Genomic DNA, 24,054 nt, shown 5'->3' on the forward strand with positions numbered 1-24,054 from the left:
GGCGGGCGCCGAGGAACCCCCGAGGCCGACGGCGTAGGGGGAGGGTGGGGTGACCGCTGTCCCCGCGGCCGCCCCCGCGGAGAAGTTGCTGCTTTCGCGTCCTGCGTCTGTTTGCAGGGCTGGAGGAGGGTGGGCTGGTGCCAGGCTGCTGCTTCGGGAGGAGCGGGGGCCCCGGTGCGTCCTCGGTTGGCCCACCCCCTCCGCCCCCTTCTTACGCCCTAGTGAGCACTCGCCTGAAAATTGGAACCCTAAGGGGGTCTAGCAGTCCCGCTACCAAGTTTTGTGCACTGTTAGATTGGTATGTTTAAGCTTAGAAATAAAAAGAAAAAAATAAAAGGATTTGTCCCTTTCGGGGTAATTTATTTTTTCGATGTTGAGAAGTGAAGGAGTCCGTCGCTCCCAAATTTCCAGGGACATCCCTTTCAGCTATGCAGAGGGTTGGCAGCTTACTGGTTTTTTAAAAGATGTTATTAGGAAATCCCCGCACTAGTGAGATAATTGAAATTTGAGTTTGTTTGCAGCTTCAGTTTTATTTGATCCAATTAAAAATGCATAAGCAGGCACTTTGCATTTGTGTACATAGAGTATTCCTCGTTTCAGTTATGACTAATATGACTTTGGTTTCACTAGTGTGGTATCTAATAAGGCAGTATAATTCAATTTTGAGCTTGAAGACCTGTGTTCTCCAAATTAGGGTTTATGGACCATTAGCAATCTGGCCAAGGTTTCTAGTGAATCCTTGGCATCTCGCCGCGTCTTGTCTTGGGGCGCTGTGTGCCTTATTTCCCACCCCTTAAAAACTGTTCATTTCTTCTGTGACAGATCTATGAACAGAGAAGAAAACCATTTTCAGTATTTGCATTTTTCAGGGTGTCAGGAATATTCTGTCTGAGATTTCGTTATTTTCCCAATGGTGTATAAGAATACCAACCTTTTAGCCCTAGATTTCGACATATTTCTTGGGACCCTGCATGTGGTCTTTGGAAAAGTTGGGACAGAGACCACTCTGTCTCCACTCTGGGGTGATTAAGCATTCTGACTTATATGGGGGTCTGTCTCAGTGATGGTGCATAGTTCAATAATTTGACTGGAAGCCAAATTAGAAGATCAGGTTGGCAACCAGAGAGAGAGAGGGAGAGGGAAGAAGGGAGGGAGGAGTGGAGAGAGAGTGAGAGAGAGAAAGTTGAGATTTTTTGAACTTTGTGGCTCTCGGGAAGCAGAAAAGTTTGAGATGTGTGTATGATAAAATGATTAGACATGAACTGTCAAGTAACATGGGTTATGCCAAACACAGCAGGTGGTTTCATATAAGCAATACATCACTTTAACTGAAGGCCTGGGAAAATGGAGAATGGCAAGATTATTAATTTTGGAGTTCTTTATGTCCCAGGACAGATTTTATAGGTAGATTATGATTCTTTTTGAATTTAGCAGCTGTCTTGATGAATGCATTGTTAAAAGCTAATCTGTACACATTTTCCCCCTCCCATTTTTGTTAACTTTGCAATCTACGTGAAGTAACCAGACTTCGATGCTGATCTTGGTGTGCATGGTCAGAGTAGATCCCGTGTGAAGTTGTTGTTGTGTTCATTGTGGTGTTACAGTCTCCATGGAATCACGGTTTTTATTCTGTAGTTACTTCTGTGCTTTACACGTTTAGCTGTTCTGCTGCAGCATCACAGACACTTTCAGTATGGTCGTTTTCATCCCACAACGTTTAAATTTTCTGTATCTATAGTTATTTTTATTATTTATTTTTAGTATAGTTAGTGGTTCTCTACACTCATGAGTACTATATATTATTTCAGGCAAAACCATATAAGAACTTGAAAGACCAGTTAGAAGTGAAGTGGGAGAACCACAGTTAACCCTGCTGTATTTCTTTGGCAGATCCTTTGGCAATTACATTGTTTCCTTTTTTTTTTTTTTTTTTTTGATTGCTTTTCTTATAACTATGTCAAATACCGAAGAAAATCTGAAGCAGAATTGTATGTTTTAGGAGCCACATCAGTATTGCAGAAAGCTTATCAGAAACAGTAAACCTTGGAGTTCTCTTTGGTTTATAGATGTTTCAAAGAAATCTTTGGTTTTCATGGGAGGATAGCTTAGTCCCAAGCAGAGTTTGTGGTTATGTCTTACTGGGTTAAACCAAGAGGTTCCATTAAACTCAGGTTTCATTCTCACTGTGAGTACTTAAGTTTTTCAACTTTCGTAGAAAGACTTTGTATTGCAGTGACCAGATGTCACAAACTGCACATGTTCTGAACACCTTTGAACAGATTTTAGAATTCAGAGACACTACCTGCAAAAATGTACTTTGATACTGGGCAGTGATAGTATCCAAATCAGCTGAAGAAGCTGTCACTCTCTCCTTCCCTCAGGTGCTTCGGTGTAGCAAGACTTGAAGTAGTTTTGTTTTTAATAAATACTTAGTGGGTCTCTTACACATCTATCCCTTGACAGAGCTGTAGTTTAATTGAAATGAAGAGCTGCAGTGAATTCCGTGGCGCTGCCTACATTCTCCTATACAGGTTATTAAAAACTCTTGGAAATACATAAAATAATAACTAGGGGTTAGATATCTGCTCCCTACAGAACATTTTTGTTTGCAGTGGAAGGTGACATAATTGTGAGAGGAGCAAAAAGAACTAGTATTGATTGAATACTTGGTGTGTGCTCAGCACTCAGCCAGGTACTGGGGCCACAGAGATGAAAAAGTATCCCTGCTTTCATCGCTGCTTTATGAAGCTGGACTGCAGCTCAGAGAAATGAGGTAACTTATTCAAGGGCATAAACATAGTAAATGATAGAACCAGAGTTTGAACCCAGCTCACGTGGTTCTCAAGCACATATTGTTTTCACCAGCTACTCTCTTTCCAAAGGTTCCTTTCAGAAAGCTCATGTATGCTGCTGTGTTTTTGTAGTGTGGCGCTAGGTTAACTCATCTTTGTGAAGTTCTTTTATGCACACATCCTTCTTTGCTTTTGCATTTCAAGAACTTGTCAACCAAAGATGGGTAGAGAAGGCATCCTTTCCCCCAGCTTTTCTGTAGAGTGTCCTTAGGATTCAGGCAAAGCCTGGCAGTTAATAACCATGTAGTGCAGAGGGAGAATGCAGTCACTTTCTGCTTGCCAAAATGTTCTCTCCTTCACGTTGTGGAGGCGTTGATACCCTCGTGAGAAATTCTGTTACTTCCATAAAAGTCCTGAAGGTAATAAAATGAAGTTATTTTAAAATATCCATCCATGTTCCTATTTCTGAACAAAATCATTTGCATAAATTCCAGAGGGAGATGTTTATTTTTGCCTGTAGTACCTGTAATTGTTGATTTTTGTAGTCAGTTTTAGTGATTCTGTGTGTTCTTCTATGTTGTTTGCATCACTGTTCTATTCTGGGACCTTTAGAATGTGTGATGGTATATATGACACAACTTAAATATATTTGTTTCTATTTTGATGAATCAGGGTTTTGTTTTTTATTGATGGATATTTTTTCTTTTGCTTCGTAAGGAAGGACTTGTTATTTTAGCAAGGAATAAACCCTGATTTTTCAACAGACTTCCATGAATGCTTTTGTCTGCTATTTCAGAAGAACTTAATATACTAAGAGTATTTGAAAATTTCAGGAAAATTGAGAAGTAGAACTTTATAACTATGGATACAAATCCAAACGAACGTAGAAAGTGAGGATATTTGAATTTTCTAAATAAGTGAAGGTTGTTTTCCTTTTTCTTTCCCGTAAGATTGTGTAGAGAGTGTTCACTGATCTAATTTTATGAATCTAATATGTAATTAAAATTTTAATATACTTTGGGTTATCTTATATACCATGTGTCCAGGATACTTTGTTTTGGGAATCTATATTTTTTTCTAAATTCTAAGATTGTTTTTATATAAAAAGGCAGGCTTCAGGTCAAAAGAAAGCCTAACCATTACAAGTTTGAGGCCCTCTTAGACTACATAAAAAATACAAGGCCAGCCGAGACTATTAGCAAGACTTTGTTTCAAAATAAAAAGATGTAACTAATGTGGTAACATTGACCTTTAGTTCCTATCTAGTGATCTAGTTAGGTTCAGGCTTTTTAAAAATCCTGGGACTCATGGATCTCCAGGGAGTCCTTTGGCTGATCTGTGAGTGCCACAAAATTGTGTAGCAAATTTTGTTCTCTGTTTTTATAGGAAGAGAATCCACGGTTTTTTTTGTGTGATTTTTTTTTCCCCCACCCCTTTGCACTCACATACAATAACAATAACAAAATTGAGAATCATTGATTTAGGTCATTCCAAAACAGTTTTTACAGGAGCAGTCTGCTGCCTGGAGGCTGACTTCTTTGGGCTTATTTGCCCGCTAGCAAGTCCTGCAGTTTTAGCCTCCATCTGTGGGCCTGATCTTAGGGAAGTACTTCTGTATCCCTCTGAGCTGCATCTCTCTGGGCATTGCCTGGGGTCTGTTTGTCTCCAGAATTCTTCCTCTACATGGTCCGCTCCAAACTGTTGGGTGTCCTTGCTGCCTCTGAGAGTTAAAGGATGTAGTGGGAAATATGGGGACAATTGGAAGACAAACTTAGAGGTCCTGGGCCTCTCTATTTCAGCCATCTGCCTCTGCAGATGGGTTAAAGGGTGGCTAAAGCAAAAGCTTGTGACATTTTCTTGCTTTTAATACTTATTCATTATGTTGTTGTTTTACTCAATATGTTAGGAAAATGTTTTCTTATATTGAAGAGGAATAATTTTTAAAAATCTCTGCAACTTATATTTCAGAGACTTTTAATGAGATTCTAGAGCAACCAGACAGCAGCTCAAGAAGATAGTTGAATTTGAAGTTGTCCTGGAGGTTTTCTTACAGACGTCTGTTTATTGGGCCAGGACAGAGACTTGAGTACAAAAATCAGTTTGTTTGGGTTGATATTTAGATTAGGGAAAGTATTTTAGCTTCAGGCAGTTTGATGAAGTAGACTGATTCCTATAAGGGAGCTCTGGTTTGTTAAGAAAAAGCACCAGTATTCTAGAAATGTTTTGAAGGATTAGGTCTGGTAAGCTAGATCTGCATCTTAGACAGAGACTTTATTATTACTTGTGTATTTTGGCCAATTCTTTGCAGTTTTAGAGGTATAAATTCAACTGTGGGTTCATATCAAAAGTTAAACCACAGTGATGACACCGCTAGATTAGTTCCTTTTGCATACCTGGTATAGTGTCACTTTAAGGGATTAAGGGGTATACTGCTTAATGGAATTAACAGTTTTGCTTTTACTAGAAATACATTGAGACAATGATAAATGATATAAAGGAGAAGCTTCAGAGAGGAGATTATAAAAATGTAAAGTAAGGCTGTCCAGATACCTGTGTAGAACTTATGAAAAAGTGTGTAGTTTTTTTAGAGCAGTCTGTTTAAAAAAAAAAGTTGTTTCTTAAATCTACTAATAAAAGTATTAACCTATATTAATACTGATTTATTTTTTCCCAGTAATCCACCTATCTGGTATTTTATAAAAGTATCAGTTTATGAGGTATTGGGAAAGAAGGAAAACAAACACTGTTTCTTCACTACGGAGAACACTATTCGAAATGATGAGCAACATTGTCATTACCTTGGAGCCTGCTACAAGGGAAAGACCTGCTAAAGTACACTACTGGGGTGAGGGCCCAGGAGAGAGAGAGAGAGAGACAGAGAGAGAGACAGAGAGAGAGACAGAGAGAGAGACAGAGAGAGTGTGTGTGTGTGTGTGTGTGAGGCTGAGTGATTGAACTCAGGGTGCTCTACCACTGAGCTATATCCTCAGTACCCGCCTTTGTAGAAACTTGAATTTGAGACAGAGCCTCACTAAATTGCCCAGGTGAGACTTGAACTTGTGCTCCTCCAGCCTCCCCCTCCCCAAGTGATGGGATTATAGTTATATGCAACTGTGCCTTGCAGGAATCTCTTTTTGTTGTTGTTTTGAGACAAGATTTCCACCATGTAGTTCAGTCTGGTCTTGACAGTGATCCTCCTGCCTCAGCGTGGGGTTGAGATTACAGTTGTGTACTACCATACCAGTTCAGTCTGTGTTCTGATAAGCTATCCTGATGATTTTGGTGCACACTGAAACTTGAGAAACATTGTTCCAGTCAGCTCTGCCCATTAGAACTTTCTGTTATAATGGAAATATCCTATATCTGCCTGGGAGCAACTGGCCACATGTGGCTTTTGAGCCCCTCAAATGTCGCTAGTATGACTGAAAGAATTTTAAATTTTATTTAATATTAGTTAATTTAAATACTCATGACCATGCATGGCTAATGCCACTGGTATTGGATCAGCACAGCTCTAAAACCTTTACCTCTAAGATTTTTTTTTCTCCAGCTAGAAAGGAAAATGTGATATGGGACAAGACTGTCCTTTAGCCTAAAATGAGACTAAGCAAGTTGTATAATTAAAGTTGACACTGTATACCCATTTATATTTACCTACTTATTTTTATCTGAAAGTTGATTTGAATGTTCAGAAAATAAGTTTGGATGTGTCTTGTGAGAATTTACAAACAAGTTAGCTCAGTGTGCCAGCAAGGCCTTATAACTCTACCTGTCTATGACCAACCTGCATGATGTTGTTTCGATGATTTCTGAAGGTCATTCTTTCTACAGTAATTTAAGAGGTCAGCTTTTAAGTGCAATTCTGTAGTTCTCCAGTTCTCAGTAGAAAAAAATGCTTCTTATAAGGATTCCCGTTACTTGAGGTAGTAGAGATTTTTACTGTAAATTATCACACGTGTACTGCGTCTGTCGGCTAACTTAAAGGGTAGTTATTCAGTTTGTAAAGGGAAATATTTGTTTGCTTATGATATTGACTAAGCCTCCTTAAATGTCTGAGTTTTTTCTTCTGTCTTCTTGCAACACATTTAAAAAGTAATTTGATCAAAGAAGGGATTTCTTTTGCTCACTCAGGTTATGTATACTTCTCTTTCTCCCTTCCCCATCTGTCTGTACTTTGAATTTTAAACCCCTAAATGTGAAAGGTGGCATTGATTCCAGTATATTAATCAGTATCCATTGCTAAATTGGAAATGATTGACAAGTAGCTGGAAATTGGGCTATATAAGTGAATGAAGACTCATATGTAGAATCGTGGCATTTAAAAATGTCATCTGGTCATAATAAAAAGAGTCTAATCAAACAGCAGTTTTATTAAATGTATTTCCCAGGTTTTAGGTTTTCAAACAGGAAATTTTGGGTGATTTAGGGAGTAAGTGACTCTTAGAGAAACAGTGAAGGGTGTCTTGTATGGTTTACGGGCTTAGAATGTTAGAGTTAAAAGGTTGCTGAAAGGTTGTTTTTAGAGCAGCCGACATAGTAAAACTTATAATGCAGTAGTGCCTGTTTGATGTTGCATGAGTCAGTGCTGTGTTGTCATCAGTTGGTGTTTATTACAAGTCAGCACCGTTATCTCATTAATTCTGCTGAATGGATGGTCTTACACTCTGGGCCAAAAGAGTAAGTGTGTTGTCTGGGGAGGGGTTTTGTTTAGCTGAAAATGAGACAAGTATCGCTGTTTGGAAGGCTTCACATTTTGTAGCATGATGCTTTAGACTTCTTTTGTATAACTTTCTTCAAAGAGTTTGAGGAAAGACTAGGCATATATTGGAGTTCTTGGTATGGGTTCTCAAAGAATTAGAAAACTCATATATAGGAACCAAGATGTAGTAGTTTGATAGATGCCAACCTCTAAAAGTTAAAGTTTATTCCCTTCCGTGCCACTGCTTTGACAGTGATTTCATAAGCCACGCACAAATATTGGTTTCCTTATTTACTTATAATAGTCATGCACTGTTACTTGTTCTCTGTCTTTGCGACATTTCATGCTAGCCAGGGCTCTACCTGGGTATTTTTTACTATGTTGCCTCTTTACTCTAAAACTTAAGTTTTGTTGCTACCATTATTAGTGTGGTTTTGGCAATTATTTCTAGTTGAAGATTTATGAATTACAAATTGACATCATTACTAGATACTCCTAAAGCAAAGCTTTGTACTGATTTCTTAGGAGTGGAGAAGAATAGAGGTATGAGAAGAGGTTCTGAAGACATCTAGTCCAGTCTTACCATCTTATCGATAATGGAATGGGGTTCTTCTCATGAAAATATTTTGTGAAGCCACAGAGCTGATCTATGGCAAAGTCATAGAGTTATTTTCTCATTTTACTATGTAGGACTGCTTTCCCAGGCTGTAAAGGTTAAAAATCTTAAGAAGTCATATAGGAGAATTTCCCTTAAGAATGTATGGGGAAACCCGATGTGGTGGCACAGGCTTGTAAGCTGAGCTACTCAGAGGATCACAAGTTTAAGGATAGCTCAGGCAACTTAGTCAGACCTTGTCTAAAAATTTAAAAAGGGCTTGGAATTGGTTTATTGTTCCCTAGGTCCAGTCCCCGGGTTACCTGTTCCTCTATGGAGTGTATGGAAGGAATGCTTTGAGATTTAGAATGAACCTGTAAAAGATGACATACTTTTTAAATGTTCTTTAAAATAAAGCAGGAAAGATACTATCAATGAAATTTTACAAGTCTTAGACGAGTAAGGAGTAGTATTATTTTGGTAACTCTTTCGTAATGTCTTTGTGTACTAGAAACATTTTGGCATACCCTTCTCATAGTGAAATGCTTTGGGCACTATTTTGGTAACTCTTGTTTACTATTTTTTGTTTACTAGAAACTCTTTGGCATATCTTTTATGTATACTTGTATATTCATCTTTGCTTTATTGTACAGAATGTGCATGATTTTTTCACATCTGCTTATTCAGCCATTAATTTTATGATTTAAGGGTTTTGTTTTTGTTTTTGTTTTTAAGAGCAGAATATATTGAGGAAGAGAAAGCTTCTGTCCAAGAGAGGGACAGAAGAGGGCTGGAGCGGGTTGCCCTGATTTAAGGTTATTGCAGTAAGTTCCAGACTCCTCACAGTAATCATGCCAATAATAATAGCTATTAATTACTGAGTGCTTACTGTAAGTCACGTTCAGGGCTGGACTCTTTTGTGATGTGGTGCTGTCAGGACTTTCATCAGTATTCTGTTCTGGGCACATGGTAGGATTGCACTTCTCTATTACGGTGATGTTGAGCATGGCTGTGTGACTTGCTTTGGGTATTGAACCCTAAGAGGGTGTGCTATGTCTCACTTCTAGGCTGATAGTTTTTCTATTGAAAGAAATACGCATGTGTTACATTGTATAAGAATGGACCTTTGCTTCAAAGCTCAGGTTTTAAAAATGGAGTGTATCTTAAGTCACTTTCTCATGCCTAAGGCACAACACTGACATCTGCAACTGAAAGGGGAGAGGTTTATCTTGGCCCAGGTTTTCATTCCATGTTTGCCAGGGTCCAAGACCGCAGCGGGCCATGGGTCAGGAAGAGGTGTCCAAGCCATGGTGGCCTGAAAGCAGAGAGAAAAAGGAGGAGCCAGGGCAAGAATATACCTTTCCAGGTCACACCTTCAGCGACCCCCGTCCAACCAGACCGCACCTCCAGACGGCACATGCAGCTGCTGAATTCACTGATGAGTGTAGCACCCCATTGTCCAGTCACCTTCCAAACACGCGAAGCTTTGGAGGGCACATTTCAGTTTTAAACCGTAGCAGAATCCCCTGTTAACACAGCATTAACTAGCCCCCCACCCCCCATAAATATCATGGATTATTATGAATCCTCAGGAATAAGTGCCCATTAGCCCATGTTTTCCACAGAGGGAACTGAGGGGATTGAATTACTTATCCACAATTGCAGAGCTAGTCTGACTTTTGAGTCCACCACTTCTAAGCAGTGCAGTGTGCTGCCTTTCTCCATGCTCTACTATCTTAGCATCTGCTATTATGTATAGAATATAGGCTGTACCCACAATATCTTCATACCAAGGTTTACCTTTATCTTTCTGTTCTATCCCTTACAAATGCTGGGAGCGTTTGTAGAAGCATTTGTAAGAAGGGATAGAAAGTTCCAGGGGTGCCTCATAGCAGCTTTATCCTTCCCAGTGTTGTACTGCAGAAACCTCCATTCCTTCTTTTGTTACCTACTTCTACTGCCTTTGAAGTTCCTCCTTTTATGGCACAGTAAAGATAGCTCCTTGCCTTAATGAAGTATCCTTTGCATCTCTAATATTTTGAAGTTAAGTTTCTCAGGTCATGATTATCTTCATCAATATGATGGCTGCCCAGCAGTCATAAAGGCATTGTAGGGGCTGGGGATTTAGCTCAGCGGCAAAGCGCCTGCCTGGCAAGCGCAAGGTCATGAGTTCAGTTCCTGGTACCGGAGAAAAAACAAAAAACAAAAAAAACAACAAAAAAAAAGGCAATGTAATATAAAGTGAAGATAAGATACCCATAAATACCTGTAGACAGGCAATTGCGCTCTTGTGGCCCATGACATGTAGGACAAGGAAAAAAGGTCTTTGGGAGCTCAGGAAAGGCAGAGATGGGAATCAGAAGGTATTGTGTGAGACAGGATATTAAATGAGGTGGGAAGATAGGCAGGATTTGGATGTGTGGTGACTGGGTGAAATAGGGAAGAACTATGTAGATAGAAGGAAGGGTAGTGCAAGAGGCCCATAGTAGTGGATATCCATTTGTGAGATATTTATAGAATATGTATAGAATATATATAAACTTGGAGTGAAGCAATAAATAAAGCAAAACACCTGTCCTCAAGGTGTTTATGTTCTAGTGAATATTTGAATATACAGAACTGTAAAAGAAACTAAAACAGCTTAATGAAAAAGAGAATAGGTTTGGGTTTGTGTTGGCAGTGAGGAGTCATCAGAGGTTTTAATGCAGGAGAGTGATATGTTCCCACAGGTTGGCAGTAAAGGCTGGTTTAGAACAAAGGTGCTGCAACTTTGTTGCATATTAGACACTTGAGTAGTTTTCTAAAAAATATCAGCACCCAGGCTGCACAAAATCACACGAGATTCTCTGGAGTAGAAATCAGTTGTTGGATTTTTTTTTTTTTTTTTTTTGTAACTTCTTAGGTGATCCCACCTAGGTGTGCCTGAGTTTGAGAATTACTATTTTAGAGGGTGCTGCCAGTCGAATAATGAATTAGGGGGCTATTGCAAAGGCGTAGGAGTCAGGACAAGAGGGACAGCACCGACCATTATCCTTTTTTTTTTTTAAAGGAGAAAATGTTTATTTCTATTCAAAGTTTGTAGAGGTTTCAGTCCACACTCAGCCGGTTCCAAGGCAGAGTGGCATGGCACAGGGGTATTGCAGACCAAAAACAGTCCATGGCATGGCAGAATAGATGTAAGGCAGAAACGGACCATTATTCTTTTTATTTAATTTTTTGTATGCTTAATTTCAACAAAATTTAGGCCCCCATAGGCAAGCTCCATTCTTTGTACTTTGAATTCCTTAATAGAAATTTATACATAATAGGTTCTTTGTTAAAATGTTTTCCTTTGTTCACATACTCATATTGGAATATTTAGGACATTGTAATTTAATTTACTTCTCTCTTATTTTGTGTGTGTCCTTTTTTCATATGACTTACTATATTTTTCAGTTCCAGAGTTGCTACTGTTTTAGTACGTGTTCATAACACATAATGAATCCTACGTCCCTCCTGGGGAGTCAGTACATGTACAAATTGAGCATTAAGCCCCTCCTTTTCCTTCCCTCCGTCTCCAGATCCTTTTCTGATCTGCAAAAGATCTTTTTTTCTGTTTTCTATTCTCTTTTCTTTTCCTCTTTAAATTATTTATACTTTGTGTTTCATATAAGAGAAACCATGTGATTTTTAAGCTTTTGTGTCTTCCAGTATGGTCTCAAAGTGGATCCATTTTCAGCCGGGCGTGGTGGCACACACCTGTAATCCCAGCACTTGGGAGGCTGAGGCAGGAGGATCATTGTGAGTTCGAGACCAACCTGGGCTACAAAGTGAGCTCACGACTGGCCTGAACTGCACAGCTAGACCCTGTCTCAAAAAGACAAAAAAAAAAAAAGAAAAGAAAAACCAAAACCAAAACCAAACAAACAAATCAGAGTGGATCCATTTTCCTACGAATAACCCAGATTTATTTTTTGTGCCTGAGTAGTACTCCATTGCTTTTTATTTTTAAATAAAGTCTTCAGTGATAACTCTTGGTGTTTGTGTGAAACCCTATAATATAGCCTTTAAATAAAATATTACTATACCCTTTAAAATAAATAATCCAAATAAAGCATCCAATAACACGTAGAAGGTATACCTTAACAGTAACATCTAAATTCTGTTAATTTAAGTGGTAATTTAGGAATTTACCAATGTGATATAGACGCTGATGTAGTTTGTGCACTTAAAATAATTTGTCTTTGCTAAATAGGTGTGTGTGTGTGTGTGTGTGTGTGTGTGAGAGAGAGAGAGAGAGAGAGAGAGACAGAATGGAGGTAGTATTTATAAAATGCTATGAAACACTTTTTAATCAGGTCTTCATTTTCCATTCTAATAGGAGTTGGAGCATGTAGAAATTTTAAAAATGTTTTTTCTACTTGAAGACATTTATTCTCTTCCTTTTAGTATCTTAAAAACTCAAATGCACAGAGTAATACAATAAACACCCATCTCCCCATTTACTTAGATTCACCAGTTTTAACATTTTTCTGTATTTTGTTTTTAACTGTGTCTTTGTTGTGGACTTTGCTGTTGCTGTACCATTTGATAGTTATTTGCAAACATTGTGATGCTTCATCCTCAAGGGCTTTCACACATTTATCCTAGAAGGCATTGTCCTACGTAGCTACAGTATAATTATATCATGCAAGAAACTTGACATAAAACCAATATGCAGTCCACATTTACATTTGCCCCATACAGTTGTGATTTATAGCCTACACTGGATCCAGTCAGGTATCCTGTATTGTATCATGTATCCTTACCTTCCTGTGCTGATAAGTTGATCTAGCAGTCACAGGATTTCAGATACGGAAATGAAAACACCTATGGAGAATGGTGTGACACAGCTTGTGGGTCCTTATTCCCTGCTTACCTGCTTGCTTGCTCTCCACTGCAGGCCCTAAAAGACAAGTGCAAACTTCTTAAGTAGAACCTAGCACTAGTGTACATCTATTTGTGTATGTCTTTCTGAAGTAGGAGAAGCTTTGCCCTGACAGAGTTATTTCCATCCTATTATCAAAGCCATTAGGTCACTCATGTGCTTAATTAAGAAAATGTGACGGTGTTAATGAGACTTGGGGAAAGATTTTCATAGCTGGCTCTTAAGTCATATGAAATTTTAAGAATTAAGAATGTTCTGCTGTTTCTTAAGGACCATGAATTATTATGGCCAGTCTTTATATAGTTTGTGGCGTTTTATTTTATTTTTAATTGTAAAGACCTTTCCATCTCCGCCTTCAAATATTCCCAAGGGTTGTGTCCTTTTGGCCCTTTGCCCTTGTAGCTTTATAGCATTATTACTTCTTCTGGGGCAGACTTTTTGCTGCTTCAATTCTTGATGACCTTACAGTCTATATTTCCATCCTCACCCTCTCCTGTGTTCCAGACCTTCATTTTGAACCACATATTCAGCTGTTCCACTCTTCTGTCCCACGTACAGAAGTGACCTCAGCCTCTTTTCCTGTAAACCTGAACACTAGTTGGATTATCAGTGATGGTAAGGGTTAGCTGTTTCAAGTTGATTGACCTGGGAGCTGCTGAGGGGATTAGGAAAGCATTTCTGAGGGTGTCTGTGTGGGTCCCTGGGTGTCACTCTGTGTGCTGTGTCTGGTCGCTTGCCCCCTCCTTTCTGCTACTGTTTCCATGCTCAGCTTCTTGGCCACCATGAACTAAAATAAGCATCCTTCCTCTGCCACACTCTGCTGCCCTGATGCTGACCATGGACTGAATTCTCGGAAACTATGAGCCAGATTAGGTTGGCTGCCTTGCACATGGGTATCGGGCATTGTGTCTTCGTGGCAGGAAAGCTGACTGATACAGAGTGTGTATGTAATTCAAAGATTTGGATGCTTGGTATTTACTTTCACTATTTGTGATACCTTCTGTTCTGTAGGCTTTTAAAAATAGTTTTATTGAAACGTACCATAAAACTCAACTGTTCTATTCTGTACATTTTTAATTTGAAAAGAAATGGTGCTCATGACTCACTGATTTGCAGAAACCAGCAGGAAGAGCAGAATAGCTGGTCCAGAGACTGTCGACCAGAGAGGGGAGGGCAAGACAGGTCTTAACCCGGAGCACTGTGCTCACTACAGTCACTGGACTGTGTTTTAATCATGGTATTTAAACTTGAGCAGACTATCAGTTTCACTCTTCATTGTGGGTGGAAGGCTGGGGAGCTCATGGCAGCGGATGGCAGTAGGAAGCTTTTTGAGGCTATGGGTGAAATTCATCTGGTGGGCAGTCAGAGAGCTTGCTTCACAGGAAATTGAAAGGGGTTCCTCCATTCTGTGATTTGTAGTGCCAGCATCATTCCTTTTCCTGAAGGAAAGCAAGAGAAAAGATTGAGAGGGGATGAAAGGAGGGCAGATGGCTTTCACATTAAGAGGGAAGAGCCTGAAATTCTTCAGGTTCTCATTGTTTAATTTACATCAACAGTAGGAATATTTGAGAGAATACCCTAGGGGCCTGTTCATTTGATCAGTTTGGTGTCCTTAGTCTGTTGACAAGGTAGACAACACGAAGGAAATGAAACAAGACAGTATTAAGTTTTCACCAGGAGAATGGAAGATGAGAGGGTCCAAAGAATGAGGTATGACTTTTGCTGTGTTCATTTGGACAGAGGGAAGGCCTGCATCCAGGAAGCGATCAGCTGTGCAAGCAAGAAATCCAGTGGTGGAGAGACCCAGGTATTGCGTTTTGGAAGGGCAGGAATATAATAGGACCAAGTAAAGCTATCCTTGTCCCAACTGAGGACCGCAAGATAATTAGATCAAACATTTACTGAGTGCTTGATGTACGCAGCCCTAAGCATTATATATTTAAATCTCATTAAATCCTTTAGCGCTATGTGAGGTTGTAAGTTCTGTTATCATTCCCCTTTTACAGAGGAAGGAACTTAGGCACAGAAAGGTAAAGTAGCTTTTTCATGGTGACATGGTTCCGACTTCTTACACATAATTATGCAGGGCACTTGCACCCCTGTTGTAGGGTGCAGCTTGACATACCTGAATCTGTGTTTAGGTATGTGATTGTGATTGGCTGTGATTGCCCCTGAGTAACTCTTGCTGTTTTTCCTTGCATCATTTCCCACCAAATCATAAGTAGGTAAGATTAGTAGAGTCATATACTCTACATTTACAGTTGGACCCTGATTCCAGGGACATTCCTGACTTTCTGATATTATCTTGATGTAAAACAGGTACATTTCAACCAGTATGTCACTTTTGTCCTCCCCTGTAAATGCAGCCCTCTTTCTGACTCAAAACTGTAGGGATCACAGTGGTGTTAATGCCACCTAGGACTATACTTCTTTCAGTATGTCTGCAAATAAATTGTACCTGTTCAGTTCTAGATCTCCCTGCCTCTTTTTCTTTGATCTCACTTGCATCACCTCTGGGCTGGTCCTCATATGCAGGACTGGGTGCAGGACTGGGTTGTTCCAAACACTTGTGTTGAAGTGAATGAACTCATTGCTTCTGGATCGTGGCTACTGCACGATAACTCCCTTTGGGACTGTAGCTTATCTGGTAGGTCCCATAATCTTTCTGAAGTCATTTAGTCTCCACATTCCTGTCCTGAGGTTTACTGGGAGGTAGGTAATTGCAGCACTGGAAGTAACGGTCCTAGAGGATATTTACGGTTTTTTCATTCCTTCTTCTTGAGTACAAATATTGGGAATCTCTAGAATTGGGCATTTGCTTAGTGCAGCATGTCCAGTGATAGTCCTGTTTTAAGTCAGTTGAATGGACATTTACATGCTTTATTAAGAACCCTGCTATGGTTGGTGCTGGGGTGATAAATATGGACAGAGGGGAAATAGACCCTGATCAATGTTTAAATTGCAGTGAAAGAAAACAACTAGAACATTATAAGGAACATAGAGGAGGGTGAAGAGATTAGGAAGAACTTCCTAGAAGAGTTAACATCTAAGTTGGGTTTTGAAGGATGCATAGGAGTTTGCCAGGCAGGTAGATAGCCACAGAAAAATGAAATGAAAAGTTCCAGAAGGATGGCGAGAAGCTTTTTTCTGATAGTGTTACTGATTACTCTAGTAGTAAGAGCACCTAGTTGTAAAATTCTGTCCCCACTTCCCAGTGTCTTAAAATGCCCTTAGGATTGTACACCTCAGCAGTGGGCCAAGCACATAGGGATTATGTTTCTGGTCAGATGTGAGGGAAATGATACTTGTGTAAAAGCAGCAGGCACAGTGCAACTCTGGATAGAAGCAATTTTCTTGCTTCTGTGAGGTGGTGGTGACTTCTATAGTCTACCTCCAGCCTAGGTCTTTGATTATAATTGCTTGGCTAGATTTTTTTCCTCTTACATGAAAATAGTTGATTGTTATCATTCAGAAGGTGTTCGGGCATTCAGTCACGGATGTTCGTTGAGCACTGATACCTTGGGTGGGAAGAGGGGTAGTTGAGGACTATACATAGAATGTGGGAGTTTGAAGCATAATGTGCATTCTAATAAAGTGTACAAATCTCAAATGTACCCCTCAGTGGACTTTATATGTGTATCATGTGTGTAACCACCATCTGCCAGTCAGCATAGAAGGATCTTCCAGTGTCCCATAAAGTTGTCTTGTGCCCCTTTCCTTGACAAGACCCCCACCTTCCTCCACATAGTGCTTTTCCGACTTTTTTTTACCAAAGATTAGTTTTACCTGTTATTGAACAGGTATGATACAGAATGATACAAAATCCACTGCTTTTTATTTGACATCTGTAGATCAACAGTATGTCTTTGAGAGCCGTTCAGATTGTTGTGGTATACCAGTCACACTGCTGCAAAGAGACCCTGACTTACGACTTATTCCAGTGAGCGTAGAGTTTAGTAGTAGTGTTCATTTATTCAGTACATATTTACAAGGACTGTGTACCACGTGCTCTTTGAGGGCTTTTACAGATGAAAGATGAATGCGAAGTCTGGTATCAGGACCTTACAGAGGGTTGAAGGAGCCATCCATAAATAATTATAACAATGAGGAGTCGGTCAGTGTTTGGGGTGAAAATGGTTTTGGGGACATATGAAAAAGTTGAATTACAGTATCTTCTGATTGTCAAAGACCTACTAGGAGTTTTTCAGAAGTTCAGAGGGGGTCAGTACATCATCAGGTGGGAGGTATGAAGCCTGTGATGTCTGCGTAGACCTGTCATAGTGATACTTAGAATTATAAGCATGCCAAAAACAGCACTTTGGGAAGAAATGTTTAGGAAAGCATTGGTGTTTAACTTCCGTCAACACTGGAGCCATGGGATGTGACCAATGTAGCATAGAGCCCGGAAAATACTGTTGTGGAGAAGGTAAAGAATGGAAGTAAATTGGAATGACTGCTGTATCAAAAGGAGAAGGTTCCAGCAGTGCTGTGCTGTTGGTGTTGTGGAAAACTTACTATATTTTTTTCTGATATTTGGGATGACATGAGATGTCCCAGTACTGCATCAAAATCCCTAACAGTAGATTTACATGTAGCATCTCTCCTCAGTCGTGCAACTTTATAGCAGAATGTGTTGTTCTCTGTTATGTTACTTTGCTAGGGCTACTATAATAAAATACTGTAGGCTGTTTAGCTTAAGCAATAGAAAACTATTTTTCACAGTTTATGTGGCTGGAAGTCCACGATCAAGGTATCTGTTAACCAGGATTGGTTGCTTGTGAAGTCTCTTCTTGACTTGGGATAGCTGCCTCTTGCCATGTCTTTATGTGATCTTTTCTCTGCGAACATCTGGGCCCAGATATCCTCTTCTTATAAGACTGGACTAGGGCTGAGATACTGGGAATAGGATTTCAACACATGGGTTTTGGGGAAGACTGTATTTCATCTGCAGCCCCATAACACCTATTTCAGAATCTGCCATAAGAGTCGGTCTCTGGTGAGTTTTCACACTAAAAAAGTAGAGGCTTAAAAAAGTCTGTGCTGTTTTGCTTGCTCTTCTTTTTTTTTTTTTTTTTGTTTTTCTCCGGTACCAGGAACCGAACTCACAACCTTGCGCTTGCCAGGCAGGCGCTTTGCCGCTGAGCTAAATCCCCAGCCTCTTGCTTGCTCTTCTTTTACCATCTCTGAGTTCATGGTGAGTTTACAGTGGCTCAGGGCTCAGGGCTCAGGGCTGTATGCACACAAACTTGAGCATTGGGTAATATATATGAACACCCTAATACACAAAAACAAAGATTGAAAATAGCGACTAAGAATAAAAGAATCTCAACTTGTAAAGGTCAGGTGGACAGCACAAAGGAGATAATTTTATAACTCTTAAAAATCAATTTCAGTGGCAAAAAAACCACATACCTCTTTTGTCAATGAACCCTTTTTGGGGGGCAGTGGTAGACAGCCTTGGCATTCTTGTTATCAAAATAGTTGAGTACCAAAGATCTGTTGCTATTGTTGTTTTTTTAAAATTAGACCATCTCAACCTTCTAGTGGGAGGGTAAGACATTGTTTTCTGAGGATTGTACAGATTTTGTTTTTTCTGTTGTAGTTGATACTAAGAAGGTAGAGTGGGTAGGGTTCTTTCTTTCCTCTTTAAGGAAATGCTTTTTTTGTAGTCCCTTCTTAGTTTTCGTTGGCGGTAAAGAGAAACCTTAAGATGAATTTTGGAAGGATTACTATTGTTTTTATCTGCTTGGTGTTTTCTGGTAGCAGGTGTGCCTTGTTTTAGGTAACTGAGATTTTTGTTTTTTGTGTGGGTAATAGTGTTTGTTACACTGGCCTTTGACTTAGAGTTACTATTACAAAACCTTTCCAGTATCAGAACTCACGCAGAGTTTAGTAAGCTGTGTTGTTCACACTGCACAGAGAACCCAGCCCAGTGTGAAGCACGGAATCTTGGGATGTCACCGCATCCCAGTTACTGTCAGTGGTGTTGCATTGCCTTTGTGCTCCTTTCTTTAGTTGTGGCCTGCTTGACTCTGAATTAGGTTTTGCCCGCGGTCTTATTTCTTTTCTCATTGCTGAAATAATACCCAACACCAGAAGTTAAAGGAGGAAAGGTTTATTTAGCTCACAGTTTGTAGAGGTTTCAGTCCATAGTTGGAGGATTCCAAGGCAGGGTGGTGTGACAGAGGAGAACCAGTTCATGGTGGGCAGAAGGCAGAAAGGCAGCAAAGCAGTGAAGAAGGGAAGTAGCAAGCAGCAAGAGGGTACAGCAGCCCTCTTGCTGTCCTTTATATGTTGTCCAGGGTATACGTCCTTAAGGTGGGTAGTACTTATACCCAGGGTGGGCCTTTGCATTATCCACACCCAGAACTATACCAAAACTAATTTAGTAATCACACATCCTTAATCCCAGCATCACCCACTCTAGATCCAGCCACCTCTGAAAAGAGTCCCACCTAGACCACATGAGGCTTTGAGAGGACATCGAGACACAAGCCATAACACTAGCATAATCTGTTTTAGAAGTAAACATTCAAACAGATACTACTGAGTCATTAATTCTTCTAGAAAGGAGTAATTTCATAGTTTGAAATGAATTATAATTCAAAGGAATTCTGTTTCAGCTACTAAATATAGTAGCTACTAAACATTTGAACTACTAAATATAAATATAATTCAGAATTTTACTTAGGTTTTGAAGAAACAAGTATCTTTCTTAAAAGTCTCTCTTAACACAGTAAACGTTCCCTGTTTGCCTAGCAAATTATCTTAACTTCCTAAATTGCTCTATTTTGTTTGCATGCTGTGTTCAACTATTTTGTTTAGTGATGATTTGACTTCATTGACTTTTTTTTCTTGTGTTTCATGACCTTTTTCTTTTTAAAAACCAGGTAAAGAGGTCAGTATAGAAAAATAGTTGTTGGTTTTTTTTGTTTTTGTTTTTGTTTTTTATACCATAAAGATGTTGAGAGTGCTCAAAAGCTTCGGCTGTAGGGAGCCTGTGATCATTGGATCATTGGCCCCACAGGAGAATGATTTGAAATTCTGGGAACCTTGGTAGAATGCTCTGCATATCTTATTGGCACCTTCTGTCTGTGGAAATCCCTGAACAGTTGCAGCCTTATCCTCTTAAAATGTCTTCTGGATTTCTTAAGAGTCCTCCTGCACCACCAATCTCTTCAATCAGATGTATTTCAACAAAATAAATTTTGTTGAAAATTTGTTTTTTTCAACAAAAAAAAAAAATCTCCTGCCTCTTCAGCAGTTAAAAAAGAAATGGGGTCCATGGGTAACATTGCACTAGAGAGTGGGAGCTACTGTATCATATCTTAATCCCTGTATCTTAGATTCTTTTAGTTGAGACGAACAGAGATTTAAGCCTAGATAGTTTAGAAGAATGGTGTGGAGTGGTATGGTAAATTGAATCATTGGTCCCAACTCTTTACCTTCCATGGGTAGCTATCTATATCCATACCCTGACATACCTGTATGGTAGGTAGAATTATGTCCCTGTTCCCTGGATTTTGGGCTTGTCCATATGACTTGCTCTGGCCCAGTGGATTATTACTAGACAAGATTTGAGTGAAAACAGAGTTCTTGTTTTTGCCTGCTGCTGAGATTTTGTGGTCTGTTTTTCAGTTTTATTGTGGAAATAGGTAGCTAATACTAGCATCCTGCTGGATCCAGAGCAGCTCCCAGGGCTTTAGTAAACAGGTTTTCTTGGATAGTTCCTTTAGCATTTTACCATTTACAAGACTGTGAGTTACCCCCGCCCTTCTTACCCTACCCACTGGCTTCCTTATCCTACCTGTTGCTCCCTCTATATAGCTTCTGCTTACTTGCATACTTTGTATGCTTCTTCTTAGCTTTTCCATGCCCAAGGCCATGGTTTCTCCAGGCTGTGTCACCCTCATGACTTCTCAGCTTCTACCTGTTGCTTAATGCTTTATTTCTTTCAGTACATTGTCCTTTAACTTTGAGAGCATCCATTTTGCCCAGCAGATTCTTTTTCATGTTGAAAATGTTATGTCCTTAGTTGTTGGCCTGTTCAGGCCCTGGCTGCATCTTGTGCAATTAGAAGAGGATGGGATGTGGTGGGAGAAGGGAGATGACTTGAGCACCGAGGATTACCTTATTAATAAAGGCCATGAGTGTGTGGAGGGCTAGGGATAGACAAGTTTTTTTCAGGGCTAAATTTCATTATTACATATTCTGGGGAGTAATAAAACTTGTTACTTTCCAAGCTCACTAGAGGGAATGTTTTTAACTTTGCTTTTGTAAGCTTTTAATTTCCTGAGGCTGCATTTCATTTCTTTGTTTCCTAGTTTCAAGATACTACTTTAATGCATAAACTCCCAGGAAGATTTCAAGGGAAAGTATCAGAGAAGAAACACTCTGTGGATAGAAAATCCAACTCATCTTCAAAGTTCTGTAGTTGTTCCCCAAGCCAAAACCAAAGAGTTGAGAAGAAAATAAGTCCTCTTATTCTGAAGATTTAGGCTACTTAAAAGCTATCCCATAGCATTTTTGTGTAGAAGAGGCTGACCAATTTAAAGTTTTTTTTTTTTTTAACAATTAAAAGAGTATGCTTAACTAGAGTTACCTTTTAAGTATTTTTCTAAGTATGTTTTGGGTACTGTTGTGAATGGTATTAAAAATATTATGTTTGTACTGTATATAGAAATAAAATAATTTTTATATATTGATTTTTATATTCAGTGACTCTTAATAATTGTAGAGGTTTTCTTTTTTGTGAATTCTTTTTTTTTATGTTAATAGTTATCTCAAGTACTAACTGCTTTTCATTTCCTTTTCTGGTCTTATTGCACTGGCTGGGACCCCTTAGTGTGATGTTGAGATTAAATACCCTTGCCTCATTTCTGAATTTAGGGATAAAATAATTCCAGACAATTAACTGAAGGTTTTTATCAATGCTTTTTATTGGGTTAAGGATATTCTCTTTTATTCTCATTTCTGAATTTAGGGATAAAATAATTCCAGCCAATTAACTGAAGGTTTTTGTCAATGCTTTTTATTGGGTTAAAGACATTCTCTTTTATTCCTTGTTTGCTAAGAGTTTTTATCACAAATAGATGTTAAATTTTGTGCAGTACTTTTTGTGTGTATATTGGGATGATTGTGTGGGACTCTTTTTCTTTAGTTTGTTGATATGATGGATTGCACTGATTTTGAAGGCTGAATAAGTCTCACATTCACAGGATATAGTTCTCAATTTGATTTTGATATACTCTTTTTATATATCATTGCTGTATTCAATTTGCTAGTATTAAAAATCTTGACTGATTTTGTCTTTGTCTTGCATTTGTGGCTTCTTTTATTGCCTTTGTTAGGTTTGGTGTCAGGGTAATACTGGCCTTATGAAATAAGAAGGGAAGTCTTCTTTTCTATTTTCTGGAAGAGTTTGTATAAAATTGATACTATTTCTTCCTTAAAAGTTGGTAAAATTCGTTAGTGGAGCTATCTGGGCCTGGGGTTTTCTTTGTATGAGAGCTCATAACTATAAATTCACCATTTTGTAATAGAAACAAGGCTGTTAAAGCTCTTCATTTCTTCTTGAGTGAGCTTTAGTAGTTGGTCTTTTGAAGAATTTATCCAGTTCATCTAGGTTGTTCAAATTTATAGGCATTTATTGCCTCCATGATTATCCTTTTAATGCAGTCGAGGATCCCTAGTGATGTTTTCGTTTTGAGTCCTAATACTCGATAATTTATGTTCTTTCTCTCTTCTTTAATCATTCTGTCCAGAAGTTTTATCAGTTTTATCCATTTTTTTCCTCAATACAAAATTCCTAACCTGATTTTTAGTTTCCTTAATAATTCTCTAATTTTAAAAAAAGAAAAAAAAAATTCTTTATTTTTTTTCTGTTCTCAATTTCTTTTTTTTTGGTTTTTCTCCGGTACCAGGAACCGAACTCACGACCTTGTGCTTGCCAGGCAGGCGCTTTTGCCGCTGAGCTAAATCCCCAGCCCCTCTGTTCTCAATTTCATTGGTTTTGTCTCCTTACTTCAGGTTTAATTTGGTCACCTTGTATAGTTTCTTAGATGGAAGCTTAATTGTTTTGAGACCTTTCTTTTCTAACACCAGATTTTAATTCTACAAACTTTTCTCTGAGCACTGTTTGTTACATTTCATAAATGATCATATGTTGTGATCTGATTATCATTCAGCATATATTAAACTTTCCTTTGTTACTTCCATTTTGTTGTTTAAAAGTGTCCTTTATTTCTGTGCTTTTGTAGAGTTTCCATGTAGCTTTCTTTTAATGATTTCATATACATTCTTTGGGATAAGGGAATATTCTTTAGTATAATTTCAGTTATTTAAAATTTCTTGACATCTGTTTTATGGCCAAGAATGGAGGCTATATTAGTCATTGTTCTGTGTTTATTTGGAAAGAATTATTTTCTGCTCGTATAGGATGTAATTTTCTGCAACTCTTATTCAGGTCAAGTTGGTTAATAGTATTACTCATATCTTTTATATCCTTACAGACTTTTTTCCTACTTGCTCTGGGGTTTACCAAAAGAGTGTTGAGTCTCCTAACTGTTATTATAGATATGTATATTTCATTTATATCAGTTTTTGCATCAAGTGCATTTAACTTCTGTTATCAAGTGTATACATATTAACACTTCAGAGGTTACACCTGATCTGAAACATACAAACTCTTTTTACATATTGTCAAGGGATAGCACCTGACCCATAACCTCTGCAGGATTAAGTGTTACATCTTTTTGGTAAAACCCCCTCATACTATGTGAGGCCTTTTCATTGCTCTTAATATTCTGTTCTCTCACATCTATTTTGTCTGATTCTAAACTTTGGTAGCTTTCTTTTGATTATTTGTGTGGTGTATCTTTTCCCATGTTTTAACTTACAACTTATCAGTCTTTAGAAAGTACATGACTGTGGTATGATAATCTCTTGCCTTTTTGTTGGTATGTTTAGACCCTTTACATTTAATATTAATACATTAATACTGGTATAGTTGGGATTAAATCTGTCATTTAACTTGACTTCATCTGATCTATTTCATCTGATG

The 24,054-nt window shown here is 38.7% G+C and overlaps 1 protein-coding gene across 8 annotated transcripts in view; it reads left to right on the top strand.

Annotated features, from left to right (window-relative positions):
- Chd6 (chromodomain helicase DNA binding protein 6) overlaps positions 1-24,054 on the top strand; it is a 216,337-nt gene that overhangs the window by 471 nt on the left and 191,812 nt on the right. The window contains exon 2 of one of the 8 annotated variants that reach the window (XM_013518270.1): positions 14,733-14,799. The exons of the other annotated variants lie outside the window; for them this stretch is intronic. The gene's annotated coding sequence lies outside the window, so the exon portion shown is untranslated. The remainder of the gene's footprint in view (positions 1-14,732; positions 14,800-24,054) is intronic. 8 annotated transcript variants of the gene reach the window in all.

This window comes from Chinchilla lanigera, unplaced genomic scaffold (assembly GCF_000276665.1).
Source record: "Chinchilla lanigera isolate Chin_1 unplaced genomic scaffold, ChiLan1.0 scaffold00044, whole genome shotgun sequence".
Taxonomy (NCBI): Eukaryota; Metazoa; Chordata; class Mammalia; order Rodentia; family Chinchillidae; genus Chinchilla; species Chinchilla lanigera.